The following is a 26,336-nucleotide window of genomic DNA, read 5'->3' as shown; positions in this document are numbered from 1 at the left end:
CACCCAGTCACTTCCAGTTTGTCCCAGTTGCTCCCAGCTGCTCCTGGTTAAGCTCACCATGATCCCAGTCACTCCCAGTATATGCCAATTTCCCCCACCATGGCCACAATTGCCCCCTGCAGGCTCCTCACTTCCAGGATGAATCCAGTATGATCCCAGTCTCCCTCAGTGTGATCACAGTCTCCCTTGGCATGGGCCCAGCTGCTCCCAGTATGATCCCAGTCTGATGTCAGTACAAACGCAGTACAATCCCAGTCACTGTATGACCCCGGGACACACCAGTCGCTCCCAGTGATGACATTTCTATGGCACCTCCCCCTGCCATGTTCCGACCTGTCCCGGCTCCATCCCTGCTCTTCCCACAAGCTGTGAGATGTCCAGGGAAAGGGGAAGGAAGATGAAGAGGATGAGGGAAGGAGGAAGAGGCGGAGCGGCAGCGGGGAGCGGGAGGAAGAAGAGGAGAGGAGACACCTGGTGGCTCCAGCTGTCCCCGAACCCGCAGCCCCCCGGGACCATCAGTCCCATCCCGCAGGTGCCCGGGGAGGGGGAGCTCGCCCCAAATATCCAAGGGGTTGTTCCTGGGTTTGAGGTTTTTTGGGGAGGATGTTTGGAGCTTTCAGCGCTCCAAAGCCAAGCCGCAGATGGCCCCCGGGGGGACATCGGGGGGTCCCCGGGAGGTGGTTTTGGGGGTCCCGGTGTCGGCAGAGCCTTGGCGGGGCGATGAGATGTTGGTTCCCCTCTGGGTGGGGGTTGGGCTAGCTAGTTTACCCCAGGCATGGTCTTAGTTACACTCAGTTACACCCAGTTGCTCTCACTTTCATCCTGTGTGTTCCCAGTTCTTCCAGTTGCCCTTAGTATAGTCCCAGTCACTCCCAATATGATGCCAGTAACTCCCAGCATGCTCCCAGTCATGCCCAGTTGCCCACAGACGCCAGTCACTCTAAACCTGCTCACAGTAGTTCCCAGCAAGGTCCCACTTCTCCCCAGTGTGGCAGTTTGAAAACAAACCAGCTGGAGATGCCAAGTAAGAATTGTTCCATGACCCATTTCTCATCACTCTGCAGGATATCTTCTGTTAATGAGCCAGCTGTTAAACAAAGGTGGGGCGGTTTTCTTTATCTCTTCCACGACCCATCCTCCCTACAGGGGCACATCATCTGTTAATGGGCCATTGAGTCTCACTGAGTCACTGATAAAATTACATCATCCCATTGCGAGATGCTCCACCCAGAGGGAGGAGCCAAGCATTCCTACCTGGATATAATCTGACATTGAAAACATCAGAAGCAGCCTGTTTCCACTGGATTCCCAGAGGAGGACCAGACCCATCTACACCACCACTGGACCTTCAGAGGAAAACTACAGCCTTCTACAGGAGTGCTGCTTCAAGAAAACCACATCTGTCACTCCAGGAGGACTGCAGCCACGATTTGATTGGACTGCTACCAACACCCTGACTAACGGGGTGTCAGGTTGTATTCTGTCCCTGTCAGAGTTGGTTTGTTTTTTTCCTACTCCAATTTTAGGTTTTTTAAAATTTTATAGTTTAGTCTGTGAGGAAGAGGAAAATGCCCCAGGACAGCCAGGCAGGTGAGGAGGAAGTCAGTGTCCCTTTTCCCCTCTCCCCTGCTCCATCTCCCAGCCCAGCATGGCCCTGGCTGCAGGACAACCCCGCTGCCATCGCCGTCCTGCCAGGGATGGACTGAGGGGATCTGCTTCCCCTTCCCTCTGGCACAGAGGCAAATCCCATCCTCTCCTTGTCCTTGTTCCCCAGACAAGGAGCTGAGGATGGAGACCAGGGAGGACAAATCCCCGCAGCAGAACCTTGTGGAAGAGGTGGTTTTGAGCATCTCCACAGCACAGGAATCCAACGCGGAGGAAAATCCCCGGAGATCCCACAGGGGGAGGGGCTCCAAACCGATCCCAGGGTCCTCTGAGGAGGAAAGACCCTCCCTGTGTTGGGAAGGTGGCCGGAGATCGATCCAGAGCTTGGAGCTGGTTTTCCATGAGCAGCTTCATGGTGGGGAGAAGCCTTACAAGTGCTTGGAGTGTGGGAAGAGCTTTAGCACGAGTTCCAAACTGATCTGCCACCAGATGCTCCACACGGAGGAATGGCCCTACATCTGTGGGGAATGTGGGAAGGGCTGCAGAGACAGCTCCAACCTGATTGTTCACCAGAGGATCCACACCGGGGAGAGGCCCTATCAGTGTCCCCAGTGTGGGAAGAGGTTTCAGACCAGCTCCCATCTCCACGTACATGAGCGGATTCACAGAGAGGAGAGGCCCTTCCGCTGCCCCGACTGCAGGAAGGGCTTCAAGCATAACTCCCACCTCATTACCCATCAGCACTTCCACACTGGGGAGAGGCCCTACGAGTGTCCCCAGTATGGGAAGAGTTTCTCTGACAGCTCTGTCTTGAGCCAACACCCACAGAAACACCAGTAAGGGAAGCCTTGTGAGTGCCCCAACAGCGAGAAGAGCTTCATGCACTGCTCCAACTCTATCCACATCTGGGGACCCACACAGGGCAGAGCCCTCATGACCCACATTCCCTATGATCCATGTTGGTGAGTGGCTGGTGGTCCTTTTGTTTTGGCCCTAATTTTCTTTTGATTCATCTTCAGCCCTTTAAAACACACAAAATTGGGGTGGAAGTAACAAAGTCATCAAAGGCATTTAAAGCCTCATTTTTAAACAGTTTTTCAATGGAATCTGGAATTCAGGGAGATACCTGAGTGGATACAGGGGATTTGGGGGGTTATTTGGTGTAGTTGTCTCCCTTTCTTGGCACTACAAAAGACAAAAGGGATTGATCTGTCACCTAAAAACCACCCAATGCCACTGAATACTACTCAATCTCACCCTCAAATTACTTGATTCCACAGCCCCTCAAGGTGGAATGGGGTTGGAGGGGGTTTGGGTGAAGTGGGATGCAAATCAGGAGGCGTGAGATGGGCATTGGGTGGAGCAGGACTGGGGAGAGGGGGGTTTGGAGGTGTGAAATGGGAGAAACAGGGCTTGGGAAGGGGGTCTTGATGTCCAGCAAGGGTGGGATGGATTGCAGTGGGGATTGAGAGAGTGTGGTGAAGTCTGAGATGAAGAAGCCAAAATTTGGGAATGATGAAGGGAGGAGTAACCCGTTTCTGAGTGAGATTTTGGGTATTCTGCATTCTTGTAAGAATTTTGGTGCATCCCACGTTTCTGAGGTGGTTTTGGGGCACTCCCCAGCTCTTGGGGGGTTTCCTGAGAGCAGCTCCATGCAGTCCCATTGCCAGGGGTGGGTGCCTTGGGCACCAGCTCAGAGCTGCAGCCAGAGTCCGTTGCCTCAGTGCTGGAGAGCAGAGAAATGATGAATGGCCCCAGACATCTCCAGGGTGTGTTTGGGGGCGAGGGCAAGTTCGGTGTAGGTGGGGCGCTCACTGCTCCAGCCCCAGCCACGGCAGCCTCTGCTCCAGCCCCAAAGTGGCTGCCAAGCCCCTGGCACCCCAAAACCCCCACCTGTGAGAAGGACCAGAGCAGGTGAGGCTGTGACACGGCTGTGACATTGACATTGACATGTCCCACGTCCCTGGAGCTCCCAGCAGCTGAGATGGTGCTGGATCCAAGGGCAACTGTGGACCTCTCTCTCCCTCTCTCTCTTCTCCTGACTTCCTCTTCTCAAATTCTGGAGCACTGGAAGTTGGACAGGGTGGAGTTTGATCAGTCAGTGCTTTGTGAAATGATTTACTGTTATTCCATCTTGCTTTCAGATTTTCCAAGTATCTCATTCTCTGAAGTTTTCGACTAAAAGTTTGTTCTCCACCCTCCTGAGAAGTTTGTTGTTTTCTCCCATGCGCCGCCCGAGGGGGCAGGAACTGCAATGCTGAGCAAGGCCTGGCTTGGCTGGAGGGAGCAGAAAGGCCAAGCCCTGAGCCCAGGCCTGGCACAGCAGGGCCTGTCCCTCCTGGCTGGCTCGGGGCTGGTTGTGGGGCAGTGGGATGGCAGGGGCAGCAAGGACAAATGGCATCAACCTGCAAGCCCGGCCAGCCTCCTCAGGGAGGGGCCAGGGAGGAGCAAAGTGCAGGCCCTGAAAGGAAAGTTCCTTCTGTGGGGCCTCCAGAGGCGCTGGCAGAGCCCAGGGGACAAAGGGCTGGGTGCCTGTGGCCCTGCCAGCCCTGCCCAGCCCTTGGCCATGTGTCCTGCAGGCTGTGCCCCCTGTGCGTGCTGCTGCTGTGTCCTGGCCGGCTGCACATGCCCATCTCGCTGTCCCCCCCAGCATTTCTCAGCCCAGCATTTCTGTGCCCTCCCTGGGCTCCCTGCACCCAGCCCTGCCAGCTCCTGGCACACAGAGCCAGGCCAGGAGCCCACCCTGCCAAGGGCCTTTGGAGCAGGCTGGTGGCTGCCGTGGCTCCTGACCTCAGCAGCTGCTCCTGGGATGGTTCCATGGAAGCCGAGCACAGCAACGCAGCTGTGCATTGTCCCTGCTGAGGGTCACACACTGTTAGGGCACACTCCCTGCCTGTAGGATTTGTGCTCAACCCAAGCACTGCACTTGTGGCTCCAGCACTGCTTTCCAACAAAAATGGGGGAAGGCAAACTGTGTGTAGCTCATAGTATTTTAGTGTCTAAAACTTCTTAAGTGATCGGTCATAGAGGTGAAATCCATTTGGAATGAATAGGATGAAGATGTAGTGCAAGATAGAAAAGAGGAGCATAGAAATAATTAGAGGAAAACATATTGGATTGTTTCTTTCCATTTTCATTTCACTTCTGGAAAGCTGTTTCAGTTTTCCGGGAATCTTCTCCACAGTCCGGTCTGCTTTTTTCAAGGACCTCTCCTGGAGAATGAGGTGCAGCTTCTGTCATGACATGTGCCACAAACTGCAACTTCTCTTGGCTTTCCACACAGTGTGTGCAGCACGACTCTTGCAGCAAAGCAGGAAAAATGTTTGGAGAACTTTGTAACTTGTTCTTTCTTTTCCTTTTGGACTGGGGAGTTGTGCCATTTTTAAGGTTTTCATTGTTACTGTTCTACCCTAAGAAAATATGACAGGGTACCAGGAGTGGTTAGAGAATGCAAACCTCGCTGAATGCAGAGAAAGAATCTCCAGAGGCTGCATCCAGAAGTAGGGATTTGTGTGATAATCATTCCAACATCCCCAGGGACACCTTGAAAGTGATCTAGAACATGAAAATGGGCTGACAGGGAGAGTTTGTTTCTGTGTTAAGTTTTGATGATTCTACATCTCATGCACTGATTTAAATCAAGAGCATAGTCAGTTCATGATAAGCACCAGAACAAGCTCAACCTCTCCAAACAGATGACTGAAAGAATTGGAATAGGAGAAATGCAGGGAATGATTTGGTGAAGTTTGTCTGCAAGAAGGGTCATATTTTTCTAATCATTTCTAATCCATTCCCTCGGCTGTTGTGTTTCTGCGAAACAACTGTCATCCCAGATACCTCATGAAATGAGAAGCCTGAGCTTGTGGAAGTACCTGAAAGATGCCCTGTTCCTCTGCAGGGACACTCAGGCTGAAACAGGAGCCTGAGCCCTGTCTTGGGAAGCCTCCTCCGAGCTAGAATTTGTGCCGTGCTGGGAGAGGAGGAGCAGGGGGAGAAGGATGGGCGCTGTGTGGCAGGAGCAGGAGGTTTGGGCCCAGGACATTCCGCCTGCGCCGCTGCCCCGCAATGGGCGGCCGTGCCCGGGGCTCTGGGCCTGGCCCCGCGTGCGCTGAGCTCCCGACACTGCGGGAGCTCCCCGGGCTGGGCTCAGGTTCCCGCTGGCCCTGGGCCGCAGGCTGGGCTCCAGCTGGGATCAGCAGAGCTGGAAATACCTCTGGGCATTGCTCACCACTTTCTGCTGCTGCTCGGAGGAAGCAATGAAGTGAATTGGGAAGTTCTGCTTTCTCTTTCTCCTGGTGGATTTTTTTCACTTTATTTGACAGGCCAGAGGCAATTTCTGTGGTGGCCTCTGTCAGTTGATTCTATTTCAGCAGCACCAGCAGCAGGGCTGTGTTTGAGTGCTGCACATGTGGCCTGTGTGGCTTTAATTTTCCTCAACACTGTGCTCAGGGACGTGTGAACATTTGGAGATCAGCTGCTCATGATGCCAGAGTTTGCCATCATGACAGCACTCTGGGTGGCACTGATCAAAAAAGGCAATTGCAGCTTTACGAATAAAATTTCAAGTGGCAAGCAGAAGAGGGACAAGAGCAGCCATGATCTCCAATTGCCAAGGCAAAGGCAGCAGCAGCCTCCTGCTGTCACTCAGGGTGAGTAAAATAGTGCTGAAAACAGCGCTGCAACCCAATCCTTTCTTTCTCTGGAGGCTGGGTCAGGGCAGCACAGGCGGGCCCTGAGGAATCAGGGCTGTTGGTGGGTGATTGTTGCTCTAGTCCAGAACTGATCTGGACAAAGGCCTTGGAAGGCGAGGCAGGAGCAGGTGGGAAGGGGCCGGCGCTGCTGCTGCTCCTGCCCGGGAGCCCCGGCTGGGCCGGGCCGGCGCCCGCTGCGCTGCGGCTCCTGCTGCTGCCAGAGCCGGGCGGGCCTCGGGGACAGGGAATGGACACGGGGGGACACCAAAGGCCGGCGGGGCTGCGGGGATGTTGGCGCTGGGGCCAGCGCCAGCACAGAGCTTCAGCCGCAATTAACGCAGAGGGAAAGGCTGGGGAAAGGCTCCATTTCAGCCTTTCTTGACTCATGGCTGGGAAGGGACCGAAATGAAAGGAGAACAAGCAGGGCCCGACCCCCTCTCCTTTGGGAGGAGCCCCATGCCTGGGGCTGTGAGGGAAAGTGAGGGGCTGTGGGGGTTGTGAGGGGAAGTGAGGGGCCATGAGGGGATGTGAAGGGGAATGAAGAGCCATGAAGGGCTGTGAGGGGCCAGGAGAGGTTCTGTGTAGCCATGAGGGGTTTTGAGGGGCCGTGAGGAGCCTCAGCCCTGGCAGCAGCGGGGTCCCACCATGTCCCCAGGGCAGGGCAGCCGTGAGGGGCCGCGAGTGCAGACGTGGCAGCAGAGCGGGCTTGGGGCATCTCCGGGAGGGGATGAGAGCCTTCCCCAGCTCCAAACCACACCAAACCCACCGTTAACAGGATTGTCCCTCTTTAGAAGCTACTGGCAACTTGGAGTCCACTGTACAGTTTAATCCCAATGGTAAAAGCAAGGGAATTTTCCGAGTGAGTGTCATCCAGCTTTAGTTAATCATGTCTACGATTTGAAAGGCTTACCAATGAAAAGTAACACTAATAAATAATAATAACTATAGCAAGTAATAAACTCCCAAATCCCAACACTCAGCACCACCCCAAAATGACAAACCTCATTTTTCTTTACTAGCACAAGGTTCATGAAAACGAATCCTATTAACTTTCTCCACCTCACATCTTCCCCACCAGACAAATGAGGCCATTTGCAGTGTTTAATACAAGTTACAGTTGAGGGCTGGAGGGAACAATGGGGAGACACCACCAATTTCCATGTCAAACCCAGCAGGCTGTCTCCAAAGTGGAGAGAATAAAATGGAATGGGGGCAAGGGCTGGTCAGATGTTCCTCTAAAGGATCCCAGAATCACCTCCACGTGAACAGGAAGGGAAAATCAATCCCTATAAACCACCCTGTGTGTTCAGGGACTCAGCTGTGAGGAGCTGGACATGGACAGAGGCATCTGGAACAGTTCTGTCCTCAGGCTGAGCTCTCCAGCCAGGCCCTGAAGTCAATCAGGTGCTTTCCCCGAGGATTCCGTGGTTGCCAACCACCCTTCCAGATGTGCCTTACAGGAGCACGGAACATTTTTCAACATCAGGAGAGCAGAAGAAAAATGACAAGAGCTGCCCAATTCAGAGCTCTGTTTAAAAACCTGGAAAATACAAATCAGTTGAACTCTGAAGCCCAGCTGTGGGCCCTGGAATCCAAAAGAAATCTGGAAAGGCTTTTCACAAGGACTGACACTGAAGAGCTAACAGATGAATGTGTGTGGTTTATTCAGAGGCTTCCAATTTTCTACATTTTTCCTTGAACTGTTGAACTTGACCTTATCTTTGCCTCCTCTTGCACGAAAGGAGCCTCATTGCACCAGTCAGGAAGGCAAAGCTCTTTCTTGGCCCTGGCTGCTGCTGTCCAGGCAGCATTTCCATCCCTCCTGGGGCCTCTTCCCTCAGGGCCCCCAGCAGCAGCTGCTGGAGCAGCACATGGAAGCTGCAGATGGAAGTGCTGCCCACCCCAGCCTGAAGCTACAAAAGGATCCTGCTGAAAGGAACCCCAAGATTCCCTCCCAGGGGCCCTTCTCCCAGTCCTCTTGTGGCTCCTGGGGGAGCTGGGAGTGCTCTACCCTATGGGCAGAGTGGCAGAGAACTGGGCTGCTCCACAGGCTGGGAACATCCTTTAAATAATAAAGCAACCGAAAAATTTTCCAGGGTGTGAGTAGCTTCAGCTCAAAAACATGGCTTTTTTTGTATTAATAGTTTAGTACTAAATAAGTGAATGAAATAGATTTCATTTGTAATTCAGATGCATTTCATCCTTTTCCAAGGTTTTGGTCCCTTCCCCCAGGGTCATTTCCTTTACTCACCCACTTTCTAGTCGTTAGAAGGGAGTTAAGCACACCAGAAAAGGCAACAGCTTCTGTTTCAAAGGGAATCAGCCACCACTGCAGGGAAGCTGAATTGCCCCCAGGCACCTGTGTGCATTTGAAGGGTGAGCAGTTGCTGGGACAGACATCTCACACAACTTCTAAGGCTGTGAGAAACCCACAAGTGGCAAAGTATCTTAGTGGGTCAATTCCCACTGAAATTCCATTCCCCCACAGCCTCCAAATGGGCAGGCAGGGCTGGGCTCTGGCAGGGTTCAGTTTTGAGTGCCTTGTGCTCCCTGGCATGGAAGTGATCATATGAACTCTGGCAGTGATTGATTGGGGTATGGCTGCTGAAGGAGGAGGGGGGAATCTCTGGAGACAGGAAAGTCTCTTCTCCTTTCTCCCTGCCCTCTTCAAAGAGCAATGCCTGTGCTGGGTTTACATGGGACCCCTTCCCTCAGCCCAGGGTCTGACCCACTGTGTGCTCTGGAGGAGCCAAACCCAAAAGGGTCCCAATATCAGCCTTGCCTTTCACTGCCTTCCTCCCCCTTACCTCGCCTTGCAGACCCATCCCTTGCCTTGCCTGTCCCCTCCACTCCCCTGCCTTGCCTTGCCTACCTCTCACTTCTCTTCCCTTGCACACCCTCCCTTTCTGTGCCCCCACTGACTTCCTTGTCTTGCCTCCCCCTTCCTCTGCTTTCCTGCTCTACCCACACCTGGCCTGGCCTTGCCTTGCCTTCCTGTCCCTTGCCTGGCCTGGCATAACCCTGCCTTGTCGTGCCCTGTACACACCTCCCTTGCCTTGCCTACTCCTCCCTTGCCTTGACTTGTCTGCCTGGACCTGCCTGCCCCTCGCTGACCTTTCCTTGCCCTGCCTCCCCCTCCCTTGCCTTGCCTGCCCCTCACTCCCTCCCATGGAGAACTGTCAAAGTTGCCTTGCCTTGTTCTTAGAGCTCCTGGTGGCATTGATGAGTTAGGATGGTGACCCAGCTGATGGGCTGTGTCCTGCTGCCAGATTCATCTCTGCTGGTTCTAAACTGCCTTTCTCCTATGCTTGTCATCTAAGACATCTCCTTTTTCAGGGATGGGCCTTTCTCATTCAGACTGTGCAGATTCCAAGGGCTGTTTGGCTTCAAAAGAATGTCTCTCCCTTTGATTCTGTTTTCATTTACAAGTAACCTGAGAACAAGACTCAGCTGGAGCCTTTTCCAGGAGGTGATTTAGCTGTGCACATTGATCTCCAGGCCACTCTTTTCTTCTTTGAGCTACCTTGTCCTTAAGGAACTGTGGCTGGTTATGGAATTCGTGGACAGAGGCACTTTAGAGGATGTTGTGGCTGAAGGAGAGATGGCAGCTCTCAGTTGGGTGGTGAGGGATCTCTCTGGTGCTTCCCATGCCATGGACATGCCTGCCCTGGTAAACAGGTGATAAGAACAAAAATACCCTAATCTGCCTTCACTTAGAAAGATGCTACTCTAATGGTGTTGGAGCAGCAGCTCTTCCTCTTGGCCACACCATGTTCTGTTATACTCACCATTCCCCAAGACAAGAAATCTCTTGGAGCCATTTCCTTTCTTTGTGGGATGAATTCAGGTCTTTCATTTTGACCCTCATCTTTCTTTGTCCTCTGTCAGAGCCTGCAGGCCCTGTATTTCCTTCATTCCAGCCAGGTCATCCCCAGGGAGGTCAAAGGCTTCAGCATCCTCCTGGGCATGGCTGGATCTGTCAGGTTGGGTGGGTGTTTTTGGTCAGGGGCAGTGTTCCCAGGCTGTGGGGTCTGGGGCTGTTCCTGCGTGGTGCCAGTTCCCCAGGAGTGGAGCCTGTGGGAGTGCAGGGAGCCCTGCTGCCAACTGAGAGCAGCTGCCCCGTGCCCAGAGGGCCAGAGAGGGGTGTCAGGAGGGGCTTTGGTTTGTGTGTGTCCCTTCCAGAGGGACGGAGTTCCAATGGAAAACGTGCAGGGAATAAATGAAAGCCACTGCAGGAAACTTGAGGGTTTCTTTAAGGGGCCACTTCCATCTTTCCTTGGCTCCAGCTCTGAGGAAACAGAGGCCCTGAGCCAGGGGCTCTGCTCTGCTGCCCTGGGCACCCCGGGGCTCCTGGAACACCCCACGGGCAGGGCGGGCCCAGAGTGTCACAATGTCCCCTTGGTTCCAGCAGGCCCCGCAGGGTCACAGTGCTCCCTCTGCACCCTGAGGCCCCACAGCACCCAGCCCAGGCCACTGCCATGGTTCCAGTCACTCCCAGTATGGTCCCAGGGACTCCCAGTCTTTCTCAGTATATCCCAGTCACCCCCAGCATGCTCCCAGTCACTCCCACTTCTTCCCAGTTGCTTCCAGTATGATTCCAGTGGCCCACAGCCACTCTAAGTCACCCTTGGGGTAATTCCAGTTGCTCCCAGTATATCCCAGTTTCCCTCAACATGTTCCAAGCTGCCCTCAGCCTGCTCCTGGTCACTCCCAGTGGGATCCCAGTCCCCCATTAGTGTCAGATCGGTTCCACCCAGTATGATAACAGTTGCACCAGTTTCCCCTAGTACAGTCCCAGTCACTGCCAGAATGATTCCAGTGGCCCCCAGTACAGACACAGTAACACCCTGCTTCTCCCAGTTGCCCCCAGCATGGTCCCAGTTGTTCCCAGTGTTGTCCCTTCCAGAATCATTCCAGACACTCCCAGTATATCCCAGTTGCCCCCAGCATGCTCATTCCCAGTCACCCCAGAGTCCCCAGTATGGTTCCAGTTGCCTCCCGCATGATCTCACTCATTCCCAGTATATCCCAGTTACCCCCAGTATGCACCAGTCATTCCCAGTCACTCTTAGTAACCCTCAGTGTGGTCCCAGTCACTGCCAGTATTCCCACGTCCATGCTCCAAATGCTGCTCCCAGCCCTGATCTGTGGGGATGGGAATGTCCCGCTCCCTTCCCGGGGCAGGGTCACACCTGAGCTAGGTGTGCAGGGCAGGACCTTGCCCTGAGCCCAAGCCCTGTCCCACCTGCAGGATCTGCTTCCCCTGGGCCTCTTCCCCCTGCGGCCCCAAGCTCAGCTTGGTGCTAAACAAAGGGGCTGGGCCGGGGTCATCCCCCGGCGGGGGCTGCGCACCCCCTCTGCCCCCTCCCCAAATTCCCCCCGGGGGCAGCAGGAGCTGGGGCAGGAGACCTGTGGGGAGGGAAAAGGGGATGACACCGGCATGGGGGGTCACACACGCTCTGGGGGGACACACACGGGCCCTGGGGATTCCCCCTGACCTTTTCCTGCAGGACCAGGAGGATAAATCCCAACATGGAGACCCCAAACCCCGGCAGCATCTATGGGACAGGGTTTGGTGGGAGCTTTGGGGGTCTGGGGGAGCCACAACTTCCCCAAAACCCCCTCCCAGCTCCACACCCACTCCCAGACCCCTCAAACCACCTCACAGCTCCTGCCCAGGACATCCCCAATCATTCCCTGCAACATAAATGACCCTAAAAGCCACAATTCCCCCTTCCCATCTCCCCCAAGATCCACCCAAATCTTCTCCAAGACACACAGCCCTGCCAGCACCCCAAAACTCCCTCACCCCCCCCCCCAGAAGGCCCCCAAACCTCCTCCCAGCAACACAAATGCCACCAAGAGCCACAAAAGCCTCTCTCAGTCCCACCAGGAGTCCCAGAAACTCCTCACAGGCCCCTATGGCACTGACCAGGAGAGGCTGGTGGACAGGAACATCCACAGCCAGGAGCACCTCGGGCACTTCAGCAGTGATTTGGGCACGTTGCGGGGGACACCAACAATACGGAGATCCAGGCCAGGGACAGGGACAGAAAGCTGGAATTCCTGGAGAACAGATGGGCTCAAGTGGACACGTTCTGCTGCAACAACTATGAGACCATAGCCATGTCCCTTGGCTAGGGTGCTCCCAGAACACCTAAACCCTCCTGAATATTCCCCTGAACCACAAATTCACACTCAAATCCAGGTAAAATGATTCAGCTTTAGATCTCTACACTTAATTTTGCTTATTTTTAATCCAATTCTGGGTGTTTTATAGAAAAATCACAGAAATTAATCAGGTACAAAAATATCTCCAAGATCATCCAATTTGTCTTGATGCCATCAGAAGAAAAAACACAGCAGAATGGATTTTCTGGGCTGTAAATTAAAAAAAAAATCCGCTCTTCTCAATTCATTTACATTGTTGATCAGAGTCCCAGTAGATGTTCCTGACCCTGTGTTCATCCAGGTGCCTGTGGAGATCCAGGGCTCTGCCCAGTGTGGGTCCTTTGATGGGGGATGGAGTTGGAGCAGTGCAGGAAGCTCTTCCCACAGTCAGGGCACTCACAGGGCTTCTCTTAATGGTGCCTCCGTTGGTGTCGGGTCAAGATAGAGCTCTGGGTGAAGCTCTTCCCACACTGGGGACACTCGTAGGGCCTCTCCCCAGTGTGGATGCGCCGGTGGGTGACGAGGTCGTACTTTCGCTTGAAGCCCTTCCTGCAGTCGGGGCAGCGGAAGGGCCTCTCCTCTCTGTGAATCCGCTGGTGCACAAGGAGACTGGAGCTGGTCTGAAACCCCTTCCCACACTCAGGACACTGATAGGGCCTCTCCCCAGTGTGGATCATTTGGTGGATGATCAGTTTGGACCTCTGATTGAAGCCCTTCCCGCATTCCCCACACTCGTATGGCCTTTCCTCAGCGTGGATGTTCTGGTGATGGATCAGGTTGGAGCTGTGGCGGAAGCTCTTCCCACATTGCTCACACTCGTAGGGCTGTTCCCGGGTGTGGATCCTCTGGTGGTGAATCAGGTGGGATCTCTGGCTGAAGCTCATCCCACATTCCCCACACTCGTGGGGTCTCTCCCCAGTGTGGATGTGCCGATGTCTGAGAAGATGGAAGTTGCGCTTGAAGCCCTTTCTACAGTCGGGGCAGCGGAAGGGCCTCTCCTCTGTGTGAATCCGCTGGTGCCTGAGGAGAATGGAGCTGGTCTGAAACCTCTTCCTACACTGGGGACACTCGTAGGTCCTCTCTGCAGTGTGGATCCGCTGGTGGCTACTCAGGTGGGATCTGTGGCTGAAGCTCTTCCCACACTCCAAGCACTTGTGGGGCTTCTCCTCATCATGAACCTGCTCATGGACCACAAGCGCAGAGCCCTGACTTGATCTCTGGCCGCCTTCCTGGCGCAGGGTGTGCCTTTCAGCCTCAGAACAGCTTGGGATGGGTTTGGAGCCTCTTTTCCTGTGGGATCTCCAGGGATTTTCCTCCCCGTCGGATTCCTGCAATGTGGAGCCGGTAAAAATGGCCTCTTCCACAAGGTTGTGCCGTGGGGATTTTTCCTCCTTGGTCTCTATCCCCAACTCCTTGTCTGGGGAAGAAAGGACAAGGAGAGGATGGGATTTGTCTCCGTGCCACAGGGAATGGGAAGGAGATCCCCTCAGTTCATCCCCAGCAGGACGGCGTTGGCAGCAGGGTTGTCCTGCAGCCGGGGGCCATGCTGGGCTGGGAGATGAAGCAGGAGAGAGGGGGAAAGGGGCACTGACTTCCTCCTCACCTGCCTGGCTGTCCCGGGACATCTTCCTTTTCCTCGCAGCCTCCTCCTCCACCTGGCCAAGCTTTTGAAAGTCCTGGTTTGGGGTGAAAACAAGGGATGAGTACATTGAGTTTGAAAGTTGCTCTGCCCAAGTCCATCTCTAGAGGTCATTGGGCATCAAGGGTCCAGAAAAACCTCTCAAACACCAAGATTCAGCCCTGAAAACGCCTCCCAGGAGTTCCCTGTCTCTGCTCTCTCTCCTTGGGTGTTTGGGGGTTCCCCCCATCCCAGCTGCCTGGGGTCACCCTTGTACTGGGGGTCCCCGCTCTACTTGGTCCCTGCCATCCCCAGGCTGCTGAGAGTCCCAGGAATCTGAAGAGTTCCCCCCTTTTCCACCTCCCCATATAGGGATGATGGCGGGTGTTGGGGTCCTGGGGTCCCTTCTCCCTTTATTCTCTGCTTTGGGGTGCAGGGGGTCCAAGGAGTCCCCCCTGCCCCTCTCCAGGCTGTTGAGGGTCCCGCCAATGGCAGCGCCCCCCCTCTCTGGGCTCCCCACTTTGGGCTCCTGGGGGGCACAGGGCTCTGCTCCTCCAGGCTTTCTGGGGACCCTGGGTGGGGACTTCAGCCCTTGGGGCTCCTCTCAGGAGACTCACAATGGGGGGAACACAGAGAGGGCTGGGGGATCCCAGCAGTGACATCACTGGGAGTGACTGGTCTGTACTGGGGGAACTGGAAACTTACAGGGGCAACTGGGACTGACTGGGAATGACTACAAGCATGCTGAGGGCAACTGGGCTATACTGGAATGGTCTGTGACCGTAATGGGGGCACTGAAACCACACTGGGAACAGCTGGAATCATGCTGGGGAGAACTGGGACCATGCTGGGGGCAAGTGGGAGCAAGTGGGAGTGAGTGGGTCTACAGTGAGGCTACTGGGCATGACTGGGAGCGTCTGGGATCATCTATGGAGTGACTGGGACTATACTAGGGGTAACTGGGTGCAACTGAGATCACTTTTGGAAGAACAGGGAGAAACTGGAACCATGCTGGGGGACTGGGATCATAATGGATCATACTGGCAGCAACTGGGATAGCACTGAGGGTGACTGGGAGGGGCTGTGAGCAACTGAGATGAGGCTAGAGCAACTGAGGACAAATAGGAGTGACTGAGAATGTGCTGGGAGCAACTGGGATACACTGGGAGAGTCTGAAACCACAGTGGGAATAAACAGAAACAACTATAACCAGGCTGGATGATAATGGGAACAGTCCAGAAACTTGGATCATGCTGGAGGCAACTGGGAGTAACTGGGAAAGACTGGGATCATTCTAAGGTAACCAGAACCACACTGGGCCAATTGGATAAACTGGGAGTGTCTGTAACCATACTGGGGGGAATGGAACCACACTGGGAACCATGCTGGCACCATGCTGGCAGCAACTGGGAGTGAGTGGGATCATCCTGAGATGAACTGGGCCTATTCTAGGGACAAGTGGGATCATACTGGGAGGAACTGGGAACAACTGGAACTTTACTGGCAGCAACTGGAATCATATTGGGAATGATTGGGAGTGTCTGTGAGCAGCTGGAATCATGCTGAAAGTAACTGGGTGAAACTGAGAGTGACTGGGAGCATGCTGGGTTTGACTGGAATACACTGGGAGAGACTGGGAGCCATGAGGATCATACTGGAGGGTACTGGGGTCATGCTGGCATTGACAGGGAGCAACTGTGATGACACTGGGGGCCACTGGCATCATACTGGGAGTGACTGGCATCATACTGGGATTATAGTTGGTGTCAATGGATCCTGACTGGGGGTTACTGGGAGCCAGCAGACCCATGCTGAGAGCCTACTGGGAATACCCTGAGAAGAACTGGGACCAACTGGGATGTACTGAGTGACTGGAATAAAACTGGGGGCAACTGAACCATGCTGAGGGAACTGGGAGGGCCTGGCAATGACTACAAGAATATTCAGGGCAACTGGGATAGACTGGGAGTACCTGAGACCATGCAGGTGGTGACTGGGACAAGAGTGAGAGTCACTGGGAATGTGCTGGGGGCAACTGGGGGTGTGTGTGAGTGACTGAGGCCCTGCTGGGAAAGACTGGCATCATACTGGGAGGGACTGGGACAATACTAGGGGCAACTGGGAGAACTGGGAACACACCAGTAGGAAGAACTGGGAGCAACTGGGACCCTGCTGGGGGAAAATTGTATCATAATGGGGAATAACTGGGATTGACTGGGCTCGTACTGGGATCCTACAGGGAGTGAGGAGAAGTGACCAGGATCATACTGAAACATTAACTTTGAAGAATTAAAGATTTTAGTTAAACCAGATATTGCTGAAGTAAGACAGATAGACTTCCCTTTTGATAAGCAGAAGCCAGATTTAAGGAACTGATAAATCATGAGGCCTGTCAACTTATGTTTGTGTATTCTGACTAATCAATAGGCTTCAAGCAGGACAATGAATTCATAAATCAAATACCCCTGGGAAAACAGGATTCAGTTGTCACACAACACTAAAAGGTTAAAAAGTCAAAGCAAAGAAGACTCACTTACTTCATCATTTTGAGACCCTGCCCCATAAAAAGAACCACCGACCCATTTCAAAGAACAAACCACGCATGCTTAATAGCTTTTGGCTAATTACCATACGAAGCGGGGAATGGGATGTACTAAAGTCATGAATATACATTTGCGTTTTGGGTATTCAATACTTCTGTACATAAAAAGACCCTGTGATCTTCTGTGAGCGAGCGTGTTTGGGAGCTATCCCGCACGCTGCCCGGCATCGTAATTAAACATACACTTTCTAACTTTAAACTGTTAGAGGGTCTTTTGTCCGTCATAGTTGGATATCGGCATTAGGGCGATATTCATATTTTTTTAATAATTCACTCAGTGTTGAGGAAAGGACGGGCTTGGGTGCTGGGACGGGCAGGAATAGGGGTCCGGGGGGTCTCTATGTCAAAGAAAAGGGGGCTCTGGGGGCAGGGGGAGGCGGGATGTCCGGGAAAGGGGTGCAGGGCTGTCGGTGCCGGATAAGGGGGTGCAGGGTGGAAGCCATGGCCGGGAATGGGGGTTCGGGGCGATGGCGGCGCCCAGGAATGGGGGTTTGGGGGTCCCTCTTTGGTGCCCGCCAATGGCAGCCCGAGTGTGCAGTGACGTCACCGGTCGCCGGGCAGATACGAAAGTGCCCGAGGGAGCGCGGGGGGAGCGCACGGCGGAATTCCCGGGAATTCCCCGGGATCCCCTCCGGGCATCCCCCGGGACCCTCCTCGGCCACGCCCTGCGGGACCCCCGGGCCGGGCTGTGCTCAACTCCCGGCGCCTGCGCTCCAACTGTGCCGGGAACCCGCGGGCGTCGGCCCAAAGCGGGGGAAGCGCTGCCATCCGCGGATCCATTTTTTCCTGCGGCTGCGGCTCCCACCCCCGGCGGAGCAGGACTGGGCGCGGGGACTCCGATCCCTCATTCCCAATCTCCTTCCCTCGCTCTCTGCTGTGCTCTCCCTTTCCTTCGGGTGATCATCAATCGCAGAGCGGCTGGAGAGCCGCGTGCCCAGCCTGGGTTTCCCAGGAAAGGGAGGCCTGGGGGTGAGGTGCCCCGGGCCGGCCGGGAATGGGGCTCCGGGGCGCCCCGGGCTGATGGAAACGGGATGCGGGGGCTGGGAGAGGAGGATCCCCGGGCAAGGGGGTGCAGAGCGGTGTCAGTGCAGGATAAGGGGATGCAGAGGGTCCCGGAGCTGGGGAAGGGGATGCGGGTGGGTCCCAGTTCCCAGGAATGGGGATTCCAGGGGGTTCCGTCGGGCTCCCCAAAGCCCCTCTCAGGGGGGAGCAGGAGCTGGGTCAGGAGCTGTGGGGAGAGAAAAGGGGGTGAGCCCGGCCTGGGGGGACATGGGGGAGTCACAGGCGCTCCGAGGGGGGATACGAGCCCCGGGGACCCCCCTCACCTTCTCCCGCAGCGGAGGCCGAGCCCCAGCCCCGGCAGACGAAGCCCCCGAGCCCCGGCAGCATCTTGGGGGGCGTCCGGCGGCAGCTCCGGGGGCGGGAGGGGCAGGATGCGGGAAAGGGCGGCGGCTGCCGGGAAGGGACCAGCATGGACTGGGACAGGCTGGGATGGACTGGGACACCAGCATACACTGGGATACATCGGGATACACTGGGATACACCGGGATACACCTGGCCCAGGACTGGCACCCACTGGGAGCAGGGAGCGCAGCGGGGCGGGCTCGGGGAGCGTGAGGGGATGGTGGCTCTGACCAGAGGGGAAAGGATGGAAGGGCTGGATGGCAAACTCCAGAGCTGAGGCTGAAGGGATGGAAGGGCTGGATGGGGAACTGCGGAGCTGAGGATGAAGGGATGGAAGGGCTGGACCACAAACTCCGGAGCTGAGGCTGCAGACGCGGGAGGTCCCGGCAGGCAGGGGGTGCGGGCCACAGAGCAGCCCCAAAAGACTCAGAGCAGGGCCCAAGAAGCATCAGGGGAGGGACAGGAGCGACCCCGCTCCCAGCACGGCAACAGGCCCCGGGTTAGTGAGGCAGGAGATAACCGGGCCCCAGGTCAGTGGCTGCTCCAGGAGCAGAGGCTCACCCCACACCAGAAGAAACAGGACCGAGCTGGACTTCTGCAGCAGCAGTGAGTTCTTTTCCCCAAACAGCAGCTACAGCACTCTCTTCCGAAGGCTCAGATCAGAAAATGATTGCGAGTTTCCCCTCCCTGCCCCGTCTCAAGCACCCAGCCATCAGTGCCTCTTAGCAACACAATGGGAAAAAATTCCACCGGTAAGGAGTAAAGAAAAGAAAAGGAAAAAAAAAAAAACTTCACTCAACCCCCAACACTGAGGTGATACTGGGGGTGACTGGAACCATGCTGGGATGGGAACACCTGGGAACACCTGGGACCATGCTGGGATCATACCGGGATCATGCTGAGTGTAACTGAAAGTGACTGGGATCACACTGGGGGTGACTGGGAGGCAGAGGGCCCTTGCTGGGAGTGACCTGGGCCTTCCCTGGGGTGGAACTGGGGGAACTGGCCCAGCTGGGGCTCAGGGTTGTTCTGCCCCAGGGCTGCCACCCGCAGCCCCACAGAGCCGAGGGACAGGGCACAGCTGAGGGACAGGGGACAGCTGAGGGACAGGGCACAGCTGAGGGACAGGGCAGAACTGAGGGACAGGGGACAGCCAGGGAACACGGCCTGGCCCAGGGACACTGAGCTCCAGCACTCTGGGCTGTTGTGCCCGGGCTGTTGCCCTTGGGCTCCCAGCACAGGCCAAGGGGGGACAATCCCCTCCAGAAACTGTTGTTTGCTTTAAGCTTTGCTCTGGAACATTCCCAAGGAGCCACCTGCAGTGGCTGGAGCCCGGCCGGGTGCCCGGGGCCACCAAAGCCGCTCGGGCAGTGCCCTCCTGCCCCGGGCAGGGCAGAGAACAGCCAAGGAAAGGCTCGTGCTGGGCTCAGGGCAGGGACAGGGCACTCCCCTGGCGCTGCCACGGGCACAACAGAGCCGGCCTGGGGAAAGGATTGGCATTCATGGCCCATGGAATCCCAGCAGGGATTGCTTCTCATCTCACTGCTGTCATTGCATTGGTCAGCGATTCAAATCATTTGCCCATGGAATTCCCATGGCAGTGGGCTGGAGAGGAGATCCATCCATGGAATTGTCACCTGACTGCGATGAGAGTGGGGTCATGCCATGGAAATTCCATGGGAATTCCTGCATTCCCAAGTCTCCCCATTTCTGAATCCTACATTCCCACAGGAATTCCCCTTCCCCTCTCACACCCACCCTTGTTCTCCAGAGCCTCCCAACCATATCTGATGTATTTTGGGAGCTCTTCAATAATGGTGTGTCCCAGGTAACACATCATCTGCTCCACCATGATCCCTTTAGATTCCCAGCACCTCTGGGGGATCCAGGTGGCACCGTGGGACACCGCAAAGCTCCTGGATCCCAGCTGGAAGGAGATGAAATCTGTCATAGCCGTACCTGTGGGATCCAGGGATGCTCCATTGGTCAGGAGGTCACAGCTGGAAACCACCTGCACCATGTGGAGACCTGGGAATGACGAGAGAACAGAGCAATGGAGTTGTGTCCCAGCCCCACAGAGCCCCTTGGAGCTCCCTGGATTCCCATTCCAGCCCCAGAGATCCACCCCCATCCCCAGAGATCCCATCCCAGCCCCTAAGAGTCCTCCATTCCCACAGATCCCAGCCCAGCCCCCGGCTCCCCCCACTCCCCCGCTCTGGTTGTACCGGCCCTGTCTCCAGGTCACCGTCGGCCACGAGCCGGTTCCTCTCCTTGAGCCGGGCCTGGCTATCCCAATGTCCTGGGTCTGGCTATCCCAGTATCCCAGCTCTGGCTATCCCAGTGTCCTGGGTCTGCCTATCCCAATATCTCAGCTCTGTCTATCCCAATATCTCAGCTCTGTCTATCCCAATCTCCCAGCTCTGGCTATCCCAGTATCCCAGCTCTGCCTATCCCAATATCCAGCTCTGCCTATCCCAATATCCCAGCTCAGCTCCCGCTGCCATCCCCGGTGTCTGCGGCTCCATCCGGCCCCGCTCGCTGTCCCAGCGCTCGCAGGGGTCCCGTCCACATCCCCACAATCCAGGACTGGGGGATCCCCGGGCCGGGCTCCGACAGCGCCACTTCCAGGTACTGCAGGGAGTGGAGAAGCGGGGAGACACGGAGATTTGGGGGAGCTGGGGGGATGAAAGTGGGAGTTTGGGGATCCAGGGGAGTCAAGAGGCCAAGGAAAGGGGGGTCTTGAAGACCTGGGACAGCTGAAGTAGCTTCAGGGGCTCAGAGTAAAAAAAAGGGGGTGCAGGGAGTGGGAGAGGTGGGATGGGGTGTCCAGGGAATCCTGTGCCCAGCAATGGGGGTGCCAGGGCTCCTCAGTGTGAGGAAAGGAGGGGCTGGGGGCTGGGAAATGCAGGAATGGGGGCCCAGGGCGCCCAGGGTCAGGGAAAAGGGCGGCTCTGGGGGCTGGGAGAGGCGGGGTGGCCGGGAAAAGGTTGTGTTGGTGCCGGATCAGGGGGTGCAGGGGGGTCTCAGGGCCGGGCAAAGGGGTAAAAGGGCACCTCGGTTCTCAGGAATGGGGGTGCAGGGGGGTCTCAGGGTCAGGGAAATGAGGGGACATGGACTTGGAGAAGAAGAAGGGAGTTCCAGGGGATCTCTGGTTTTGAAGAAAGGTGGGGCTGGGGGCTGGGAAAGGCAGGAATGGAGGTCCAAGGCATTCCAGGGCATCCCAGGTCAAGCATACAGGAAGTCCGGAGACTGGGAGTCATGGGATGGCCGGGAAAAGGGGAGCAGGGGGTCCTGGTATTCAGAAATGGGGGATTCAGGGGGGACCCTGTGCAGGACAAGGGGAACAGGGGGGTTCCGGTGCCGGGAATGGCGGTTCAGGGTCCCGGGGCCGGGGGTCCCACTCCCCCTCCCCCCGCAGGAGCGCCCCCAGCCCCAGCGCTGGAGCCATCGCGCTGCTCCTACTCACTCCCAGTATGATCCCAGTAGGATCCCAGCACAGCCCAGTCACTCTCACTCCTGGCATTCTCCCCGACAACACAGGGATCCGGGGGGGGGGGGGGGGGGGGGGGATTCGTGGTGGCCGACGGCGCTGCCCAGGTCACCAAGAGGCGCCGGGAACATGAGATGGAATCTGAGGAATTCACAAATTCCCTGGGGCACACCTGCCTGGAATGTCTCCGGAAATGTGTCAGATATGGGCAGGAGGCACTGGGGCCCAAAGGGGGGGAGGGAAGAATTCCCATAGGAATGCGGGATTGGGAAATGTGGGATTTGGGAGGGCAAAATTTGGGAACATGGGAATTCCCATGGGACCTCCAATGATGGACCCCACTGCTGTCCCATTCCCATGGGAATTCTGTAGATGGATCTCCCTGCCATCCCATTCCCATGGGGAATTCCACGGGCAGATCTCATCCCCATCCCACTGCCATGGAAGCTCCTATCCGGTTTCCCCCCAAACCCATCCTGGGGGTGGCCCTGTTCTTTGCCCTCCCCACCCCCACAAGACTCCTGGGGGTCCGCCCATGACCCACCCAGCCCCCCCAAGCTCCTCCTGGGTCCCCCCTCATCCCCCCCCGGGGATTCCTGGGAGTCCCCCCGTGTCCCCTTCCCCAGGACTTTGGGGGTCCCCCCGACCTGTCCGTGCCCCTCCCCCATTCCTGCCCCCCTGTGATGGTGGGGGGTGGGGGCTGAGTGCTGGTGCCCCCCTGCCTGCAGCAGATCCAGCGCTGAGGGGAGTTCAGGGGGTCCCTGAGCATTTGGGGTCCCCGGGGATTTGGGGGTGACCCCTCGGGCCCCCAGGATGTCCCTGAACACGCTGACGCTGCCCGTGCACAGTGAGAAGGTTCAGACCCGGCACGGGGTCCCAGCTCTGTCACCAGCATCGCCCAGGGACCCCCAAAACCTCCCGGGATACTCCAAACCCTCTCAGGACACCCCAACCACCCTGCAGTCCAAAAAACATGACTGTGACACTCTAAAAGCTCCCCAAAACCAAAAAAACCCATACAGATCCCCCCCAAACCCTCTCAGAACATCAAAATTCCCACAGGACCTCCCAACACCCCAAGACCCCCTTGAGAAGGTTTATACCTGGCACGGGGTCCCCATCTTTCTCACCGGCAGGTTCCCCAAAACAGCCTTTGGGTTCCCCCTGGGATCGCCTAATCCCCCCTTCGGGACCCCTGTGAACCCCCTCCGGAACCCCCAAAAATCCACCATGACCCCATAAACCCCTGGGATCCACAGAACCCCCCCACCCCAGGAACCGCCACACGTTTACACCCAGCACGGGGTCCCCATCGCCATCATCGGCATCACCCGGACCCCCAAACCCTTCCGAGATCCCCAAATCCCCCCGGTACCCCCAACCAACCCCCCCCAGGGCTCCGCTGCCGGAACCAACGGGCGTGGTGTTGCCCTTTTCAGGGGAGTTATCCTGGGAACCGACAACAGCGGCGGCTCCTAAAGCGGCGATGGTAGAGAGAATCCCAAAAATCCACCCTGGGGGGCAAAACATCCCCCACAGGGGCTTGGAATGGGGGCGCCCTTAAAAATGTCACTGGAAGGGGTCATGATCAACCCTTTAAAGGGGCTTGTGGGGCTACGGTCCCACAAACACCCTAAAATGGGCAGGAAAAAACACCCCTGTAGTGGTGGGATCCCACCTGGATGCCCCATGGACGGCTGGAGCCATCGCGCTGCTCCTGCGCGCGTCCAGTAGGATCCCAGTATGATCCCAGTATGATCCCAGTACAGCCCAGTCACTCCCACTCCTGGCATCCCCCCCCCCCACCTCTCTCTGCGTTCCGACCTTTCCCGGCTCCATCCCCGCTCGTCCCGCGTCCCGCGGGCTGCGAGGGGTCCGGGAACGGGGGAGGAGGCGGAGGGAGGGAGGAAGAGGCGGAGCGGCAGCGGGAAGCGGGAGGAAGAAGAGCAGAGGAGGGACCGGGCGGCTGCAGCGCTCCCTGAACCCGCAGCCCCCCGGGACCATCGGCCCCATCCCGCAGGTGCGCTGGGAGCGGGGACCTCGCCCCAAATATCCCGGGGGGGTCCCCGGGAGGTGTTTTTGGGGGGTCCCGGTGTCGGCAGAGCCCCGGCGGGGGGCGGGGGAATGCGGGTCCCCCCAGGTGGGGATTGGGCTTCCCGGGCCGGGCCCTCCGAGCTCTGCCGGGGCCACGTGGGGAGCGGCGGGACCGGCGGGGGGACACCGGGTTTGGGGAGCCCGGCAGAGATCCGGGCTTTGGGGACCCCCTGAGCGGGACCCCAGAGACAGGAGAGCCCCAGGAGCCCAAAGCGGGGACCCTGAGAGGGGGGGACCCCTGGGATTGCCGGGACCCCGTTGGGGGGTGCTGGGGCTGGAGGGGCGGGATGGCCGGGAAAGGGGTTCGGGGCTCCCGGTGCCGGCAGTGGCTGCTCCCAGGATGAGCCCAGTTGTCCCCCCTGTGTGGTTCCAGTTTCCTGGGCACTCCCAGTATGAGCCCAGTCATTCCCAGTATTGCAGTATTAAAAAAATATGAATATCGCCCTAACGCCGATATCCAACTATGACGGACAAAAGACTCTCTAACAGTTTAAAGTTAGAAAGTGTATGTTTAATTACGATGCCGGGCAGCGTGCGGGATAGCTCCCAAACACACGCGCTCACAGAAGATCACAGGGTCTTTTTATGTACAGAAGTATTGAATACCCAAAACACAAATGTATATTCATGACTTTAGTACATCCCATTCCCCGCCTCGTATGGTAATTAGCCAAAAGCTATTAAGCATGCATTGTTTGTTCTTTGAAATGGGTCGGTGGTTCTTTTTATGGGGCAAGGTCTCAAAATGATGAAGTAAGTGAGTCTTCTTCGCTTTGACTTTTTAACCTTTTAGTGTTGTGTGACAACTGAATCCTGTTTTCCCAGGGGTATTTGATTTATGAATTCATTGTCCTGCTTGAAGCCTATTGATTAGTCAGAATATACAAACATAAGTTGACAGGCCTCATGATTTATCAGTTCCTTAAATCTGGCTTCTGCTTATCAAAAGGGAAGTCTATCTGTCTTACTTCAGCAATATCTGGTTTAACGAAAATCTTTAATTCTCCCAAATTAATGTTTCAGTATGATCCTGGTCACTTCTCCTCACTCCCTGTAGGATCCCAGTACGAGCCCAGTCAATCCCAGTTATTCCCCATTATGATACAATTTTCCCCCAGCAGGGTCCCAGTTGCTCCCAGTTCTTCCTACTGGTGTGTTCCCAGTTCTCCCAGTTGCCCCTAGTATTGTCCCAGTCCCTCCCAGTATGATGCCAGTCTTTCCCAGCAGGGCCTCAGTCACTCACACACACCCCCAGTTGCCCCCAGCACATTCCCAGTGACTCTCACTCTTGTCCCAGTCACCACCTGCGTGGTCTCAGGTACTCCCAGTCTATTCCAGTTGCCGTGAATATTCCTGTAGTCATTGCCAGGCCCTCCCAGTTCCCTCAGCATGGTTCAGTTGCCCCCAGTTTTATTCCAGTCACTCAGTACATCCCAGTTGGTCCCAGTTCTTCTCAGGGTATTCCCAGTAGGCTCTCAGCATGGGTCTGCTGGCTCCCAGTAACCCCCAGTCAGGATCCATTGACACCAACTATAATCCCAGTATGATGCCAGTCACTCCCAGTATGATGCCAGTGGCCCCCAGTGTCATCACAGTTGCTCCCTGTCAATGCCAGCATGACCCCAGTACCCTCCAGTATGATCCTCATGGCTCCCAGTCTCTCCCAGTGTATTCCAGTCAAACCCAGCATGCTCCCAGTCACTCTCAGTTTCACCCAGTTACTTTCAGCATGATTCCAGCTGCTCACAGGCACTCCCAATCATTCGCAGTATGATTCCAGTCACCCTCAATGTGATCCCAATCTCATCCGGGAGGGGCTCAGCTTCTCCCACTGTGATCCCAATATGATTCCAGTTGCTGCCAGTAAAGTTCCAGTTGTTCCCAGTTGCTCCCAGTATGATCCCACTTGTCCCTAGAATAGGCCCAGTTCATCTCAGGATGATCCCACTCACTCCCAGTTGCTCCCAGCATGGTGCCAGCATGGTTCCCAGTGTGGTTCCATTCCCCCCAGTATGGTTACAGACACTCCCAGTTTATCCAATTGGCCCAGTGTGGTTCTGGTTACCTTAGAATGATCCCAGTCTTTCCCAGTTGCCTCCAGCATGATCCAAGTTTCTGGCAGTTTCCCAAAGTGTGGTCACGGTTTCTCCCAGTATTATTCTCGTTACTCCAGTTGTGGTCCAGTCCCCTCAGCATGGTTCCAGTACCTTCAGGTTGATGCCAGTTGCTCCCAGTATGTCCACATTTTATCTCAACATGGGCCCAGTAGATCCCAGTAACCCCCAGTCAGGATTCATTCACACATGCTGTAATTCCAGTGGCTCCAAGGATGATCCCAGCTGCACCCAGTTACCTCCGGTATGGTTCCAGTCACCCCCAGTATGACCCCAGTCACTCCCAGATACTCCCAGTATGATTTCCAGTCATGCCGAGAGTGACTCCCTATCTCTCCCAGTGTGGGCCCAGTTGCTCCCAGTCACCTCCAGCAAGGTTCCAGTCACAGCCAGCACCTTTCCTGTCACTCCCAATCTGGTTCCAGTAGGATCCCAGTACGACCCCAGCATGGGCACAGCTGTTCTCATTATCATCCAGCCTGGTTCCAGTTTTTTCCATTTACACCCACTGTGGTTTCAGTCTCTCCCAGTGTATCCCAGTTGCTC

At 56.1% G+C, this 26,336-nt stretch overlaps 1 pseudogene; it reads right to left on the bottom strand.

Moving 5' to 3' along the window:
* The window catches only part of LOC136303661 (uncharacterized), a 372,218-nt pseudogene that overhangs the window by 115,422 nt on the left and 230,460 nt on the right, over window positions 1-26,336 (bottom strand).

The sequence above is a fragment of the Chamaea fasciata genome, unplaced genomic scaffold (assembly GCF_029207755.1).
Source record: "Chamaea fasciata isolate MVZ Bird 193981 ecotype frontalis unplaced genomic scaffold, bChaFas1.0.hap1 SCAF_40, whole genome shotgun sequence".
In the NCBI taxonomy this organism is placed as follows: Eukaryota; Metazoa; Chordata; class Aves; order Passeriformes; family Sylviidae; genus Chamaea; species Chamaea fasciata.
Note: the sequence above shows the minus strand (reverse complement) of the source record. Positions and strands in the feature narration are given on the sequence as shown.